This window comes from Trachymyrmex septentrionalis, unplaced genomic scaffold (assembly GCF_001594115.1).
Source record: "Trachymyrmex septentrionalis isolate Tsep2-gDNA-1 unplaced genomic scaffold, Tsep1.0 scaffold22, whole genome shotgun sequence".
In the NCBI taxonomy this organism is placed as follows: domain Eukaryota; kingdom Metazoa; phylum Arthropoda; class Insecta; order Hymenoptera; family Formicidae; genus Trachymyrmex; species Trachymyrmex septentrionalis.
The window spans coordinates 2,510,313-2,517,160 of NW_017305375.1; the positions used below are offsets into that span (position 1 = coordinate 2,510,313).

A 6,848-nucleotide genomic window follows, 5' to 3' on the forward strand; every position below is an offset into this window, starting at 1 on the left:
CAGTCTTTGACCATTCGAATCTGATTGATTCCTATTGTCCTGTTATATCCAATCATTTTGTATCATTAAGAAGTCTTTAGGAATTAATTTATATTTAGAATTAATTATACTTTCTAAAACAGACAATTTACATTTAGAAATATTTAACCGTTTTTATAGTGTATAAAAATATAAATAGATGTACGTTATAAGTATACGTTTATTAAATTGTCAACGTTACAACGTTTTTATAACGTTTATTAAAGACATAAAATTTCAAACATTTATTGTTTACTTTATTACGCGATTTTTAATGTATATTAAACGTCTTTTGAACGTAGCTATGTTACTTGAGATGTATATTACACATTTTTCTTTTATTATACGTCTAAGCAGAACATCCTGTATAAAGAGTATACCGACATATTCTTTTCTTACAATATTTATGCCTAGTCATGATGATGACAATGCAAAATCATGTGTCACCTGGTCTTTCTCTCTCTCTCTCTCTCTGTCTCTCTCTCTCTCTCTCTTTTTCTTTCGTTAGACGTTCATGTTCGTCATACATGCGAACATTATCATTTTGGTTACAAACTGTTTGGTTTCTCAACCACGTGTATACACACTTGCCACTGATGTGCAACCATGTGTAATGTACGTACGTGCATGCGTGCGTACATACGTATGTACGTGCGTGCACACGTGCATGCATGACGAACGGGTAAGTGACCGCGAGTGATCACAGGTTTACGATCAACAGTCAGATGGTGTATGACGTGATCGAGATCGGAGTGACGCAATAGAATCGCTTATCGGTATTTATACGGAAATAGATTGATGTGTCTGCGATCAACTCGATTTCCGCCGATCGATGTGATCTCGCAATGCGTGCTAATTTTATATTCTGATCGATGTAAACACCAGCTGGGTTTTGTATTCCTGAATTAGCGTCTAGCCGCGCGTCTACTAAAATTTCCCACTATCACAGCTCTTATCCACAATTACGATGCATCGAGCTCTCACGCAGCAATCGATGTCACTGCTTAACTAATATTACGTCATATCTTGAATTTACGTATATTAATTGTAAGACAAAAAATTTTATTGAACGTGTGGACTTAAGTGATCAACAAAATCTTTTCAAATATCTTTTAATTTAAAAAAAAATTAAAAATGTTTTAGTAATGTAGGGGAAAGGGGGTAAGATGACGAAGAAGATAAGATAATGAATTGTTAATTTTTTAAAGATAATAATAAATGAAAAACAGATGCTTAACTCATTAAAGGCTTTAGGTAATAATACACAATCTCTTACAGTTTGAATTCAATCCGATTACAAAAATAGATAACATATTAAGAAATATGTTTTGGATGCATTCACTTGTAATTTTGCAGTATTTGTATATAAGGAATGACATAATTATAGTACTTTCATTTTTTTAATAAAATTGCAATATCGTATAACTAAAAGCGAATACAATAACATATTAATATTTTTTTATATTTTTCGCATTACACAATAGTTTTATTAATTAAATAAAAGTATATGGTAACTCTCTGTGGGTAAGATGACGCTCTCATGGAGGCAGATTGTAGATTATGTTGTATTGTAGGTAGATTGTATTTATGTACTCACGCGTGACCACGTATGACGTTTTCGCAGCTCGAATAATAAATAATTTGATACTGATAGTTCAAATCTTTCTACTCACAGTACAATCAATATGACTGATATAGACATTACTATGAAGAAGAGAAGAATTATGTAATATGTACACATTGTTATGTAATATGTAAACATTGTTACATAGTTTTTCACAATATCTTCATAATATCACAATCAAAAATTAACATTTATATTTTATAATATAACTTTCACTTTTATAATATAACTTTTCAGAGAAGAATTAATTTGGGGAATGCGTGCTTCTATTCGGTTAAGAACCTACTCGGTTCGCGGATATTGTCTAGGCGCTTAAAAATTAGAATTTACAGAACGATTATTTTACCGGTAGTCCTTTATGGCAGCGAAGCGTGGTCACTTACATTACAAGACGAGAAAAGATTTAGGGCTTTCGAAAATAAAGTACTTCGAAAAATCATCGGGGCAAAACGCGATGAGGAAACGGGCGAATGGAGAAAATTACACAACGCAGAATTACATCAATTATATAATAGTCCGGATATTATTAATGTCATAAAATCGCGTCGATTAAGATGGGCAGGTCACGCGGCGCGTATGGATGAGAATCGAATTGCATATAAAGTACTAATTGGTAAACCGGATGGGAAAAGACCATTGGGTAGACCAAGACGTAGATGGGAAGATAATATTAGAATGGACCTTAACGAAATGGGGTACGAGGGTCACAAATGGAGGGATCTTGCTCAGGGACGGGAACAGTGGCGGGATTTGGTATTTGCGGCAATGAACTTTTGAGTTCCTAACGCCTAATAATAATAATACTAATAATAATAATATAACTTTCACGTTTGTTTCATATAAAATATCTACTTGGTTAAAAGGCTAATTATAAACACGTTTCTGTGCGATATTAAGAAATTAGATTTCATCTGATATAATTGTGATATCCAAGTTTAGTTGTAAGGTTCTTTAATAATTTTATTTAAATCTTATTTTATTTTTTACTACATACATCCAGTAGTAAGTAAGTATATTTTATTAATAAGTTCATTACGTAATTACTACAGTACATATAATACATAAATATAATTATGTTAATGTTAACGTTTCAATAATTTTATTTTCATAAATTATATAAAAGTTTTATTTTGTTTATATTTTTCTTTAAAATTCTTATAATATATTAAAATAATATAAACATATATCATAATAAATCCTTTTTTACTCATAAAAAGTATATTTTTAACTTAAATTGACTTTTTGTCATCTTACCCACATTGGGGCAAGATGACGAAATTATGTCCTTAAAAAAATTAAATTTTAAAGAATTGTAATTTATTTAACAACTTTATAATTTTTACAAATAACTAAGATTATAGTAAACTTGAAAAAAAAAATAAATCAGTCTCTTTACCTCATCATAGAAATTAGGAAAAATCGACCTTAAGGTCGTCATCTTACCCCCCTTTCCTTTATATTATATCGAAAATTTATTCGAAGAAACGCATTCAATTGTAAAAAATATAAAAAAATGATTATTTGACAAAGTGTAAAAACTGATTATTTGATATATTATTTCAAGCGTAAAAAAATCAAAATATGATTGCGAGATATAAAAAGAATCTTAAAAAACAATATGTTTTTTAGTATACTCAATATTTTGCATAGTATTTATGCTTTTAGATATTATTTTATTTTATATACTAAAACCTGTTCAATAAAAGATGTGGAATGGAGCGGGAATTTCTAATAATACCTACAAGTTCGTAAAATGACATAACGCTGCCTCAGATGAACGCTTCAATTGATGACCACAAAAGCGGCGTGGCCGGGTTTCACTACACCACTGTAAAAGGCGTGAAGTGCCCGGAAATGATGCTTACAATGGCTACAAAAGCCACTTTACAAAGTTACCGCATAAGTGCTACCATAAAATCTATCGGCTTTTCTATGCACTTACGAAAACGTGCTCTAACTGAAGATGTTCGTATTTTTATATTCTGCACGTATAAGATACATGTAAAATTGTTAGGAAAAATGTATCATTCAAAAGTTTCTGTCTGTATATTTTATTAAGTTATTAAGTACAAACAAATATTAACCCTCCACCAACAATGTGAAATTTTCAATCATAGTATGCAATATAAATTAAATTAATCAATAGCTTAATCAATCTTCTTCAATTTCGAGTATATTTCATGAATTATTGTTATTATATGTATATGCCTGATATATCTCTATAAATGTTTATTTCACAATTGCATGAATAACAAATAGTATAAAACACTAAAAGAGCTATTTTTAAAGTTTTAAATCTTAATATATTTATTGAAATTAGCGTTAAAAAGATAAAATACAAAAAAAAATTCAAATTTATTTCCACAAAATTTTATGAAACATAAATAGCTGGAGGACACAGATACGACTTCTATTTGTCTTTGCAACGGAACAAACAACTGGATACTGGCATCCTTGTATAAACAATTTCATTATCAAGTTTTTTCTCATCAAGAACGTGACTGAACCTCGTTATCTATTTTCTTAAAATTCATTATAAAAAAATTAGCGTGTCTTAAAAAATCTCACATAGCCGTGATGGAGGGTTAAGTATAAAGTTATTAAGAGTACAGATACACAAACAGTTTCTTTCAATTCCGCTACAGCATACAACTTCAAATGACTGATCTAATTTGGCGTATGTATCTCCAAGTGTATTACAGCGATATTTTTGTCGCTTTTATCGGCCACTTTGCGAGACACTTTTACTTTGGTACACAGCATGCAACTCGTTACTTTTGATGATACTGGCAAATCTATTATAATTAGACATTTTACGTCAAAGTATTTATAGTAAATATTTAGCGAAACCTCTTGAACCTTCCAGTGCGTGTTCAAACAAGCTACACAAAATTGCATCTAATCTAATTGTCTAACGTCAATATTTTTTTGCAATGGAGAGCAGTAAAACTGTTAAAGTAATTTATAAACAGCTTACATCAGTATATGAATTACGATCGTTGAGGAAATAAACATGAATCTACAGTTGTTCTGTTCACCAAGTGTAATAAGTTCATTATCGAACATCCGGTATATAGTATAACAATTATATGGTAAATGCGGTTTAGTGATGTAAACATTGTACGAATCGTAATATAATATTTACGTAAAATATTTTACATTTATTATATGTATATAGATGTAATAATTTCGATGAGTTTATCTTCGTTACTTTAAATTTCTACATTCTGTGATGATAAAGATGTTAATTAGCGCGCGCAGAAAGCGCGTTGCTTCCTCAGCAAGATCGCTGAATATTATGGCGGATTCGATATGCGTCCATAATTAGAAACGTATCGTGGGGCGCGATTAAATGAGATACGGTGGAACTGCGTTTACAGCTTTAATTTGCTTTAATTTGCTTGTTTATACTTTAAAAAATATAGGTGCGGATTAAGCACCATGAGTGTTAAATATAATTTTGGTCTTGATGTTAATATAAATATCAACATAGATTTCACACCATGGTATTAAACCATAGTGTTAAATTCACATCATGTTGGTGTTTATATCACTCTTAGTGTTATTAACACTAAGAGAGTAGGAATTCTATAAGCACCACATGATGTTCAAATCCACACAATGTTGGTGTTTTATGTCAACATTAATTATACGAGATGCCCCTGATTTTTCATATAAACTTTGACGGTATGATCTATGAGAATAAAGAAATAAGAAAAAAATGGTATATATATATATATATATATACATAGACATAGGTCTTCAAACGCTTTATGAGCCAAAAAGCAAAATATATAAAATGTATAAAAAACAAATTTACCTAAGTTTGTATTTCAAATTGCCGTTCGCCCAAGTCAATACAAGCTTCAAATCATATATTTTTTAATTTATTATCTTTTTTGCGAGGGTAGAGACAATCTTCCTAAATATGAAGATTTCTTGCGAAAAAGATGATAAATTCAAAGCTACATCGATGCCAAGATTGTATTGACATGAGCGGACGACAATTTGAAATGCAAACTTAGGTAAAATTGTTTTTTTTTAATATTTTATATTTTGGTTATAACTTTTAATAAAAGTATTTAAAGAACTTTTTTCTTGTTTTAGCTCATAGCTTATACAGTAAAATTTGTACGAAAAATCCGAGAGGGAGAGAGAGACAGAGAGAGGGGGGGAGGGAGAGAGAGGGGGGGGGACATTTGCATAGACATCGTTGATGTTAAACTCACATTCATATTTTTTAAAGTGCACGATACACGATAATCGGCGCGTTTGCAGAGACCATGCCCAGCGCACGCTCGTACGCACTCAAGTGCGTGCGTGTCTTCGAGTATGTACATACATCGTGGGACGCGACAATTTTCATCGGCGTGTCGCGATAATAAGTCAATTACGTCGTGCTACACGTGACGATTGACGCAACGCTGACGCAGCCGCGTGCATTTCGCGTGGCCACGACATCGGGAGTCGGCGGGATCTGTTTGAAGTCACGATCGACACGCATGCCGCACATTTCCGCGTTTTTTGTCGAATTGTTCGCGTTTCCCCGAGGGGAGCTCGACAAACCGTGCCGCGATCAAGGTAATCGCGCGGTTGATAATGTGGGCGCTGCGCAAACAGGAACAGGACTCGCGCGTCATAGGCGCGATATGACTCATTAAAAAGTTCTGGTGATTACACGAACGAAAAGAGAGAGAGAGAGAGAGAGAGAGAGAGAGAGAGAGAGAGAGAGAGAAAGAGAGTAGCCCGTAGAGAATCTATTCATCGGAATATTCGAGCGGTAACGTCGTAGAAGCCTGTATAAAGGAAGAAATCCGGTTTCCGCCGAAATTATACGACAAACAGTTTTATCAACGAGCGGCGCAATTTCTTCGGTTTAGGACATAATTTTTTTTTATTCTAAAAAATTGAATTTTTCCGATAAATATATAAATAAAAATTACGGGAGAATTGAATCAAAATACGAAAAATTTTCTCATTTAAACATTTTCTTATTTGAAACATCATAAACATTAATACAATTTAAAATAATATAATTTATTAATTTAACATTACGTTAACAATAAATTAATAACGGATGTTTATGATATCTGGCAAAGTTCTATAATTATATAGTTTCTTCACTTTTTATCATATTATGCCTTATGTATGTTCGTAGCTCCAAGGCTTGCGACTATTGTGTTCTGACGTAAATGGTAATTAAAAT

The 6,848-nt window shown here is 31.8% G+C and overlaps 1 protein-coding gene across 2 annotated transcripts in view; it reads left to right on the forward strand.

Moving 5' to 3' along the window:
• The window catches only part of LOC108748338 (alpha-sarcoglycan), a 26,993-nt gene that overhangs the window by 16,816 nt on the left and 3,329 nt on the right, over positions 1-6,848 (forward strand). The gene's annotated exons all lie outside the window — the stretch shown is intronic.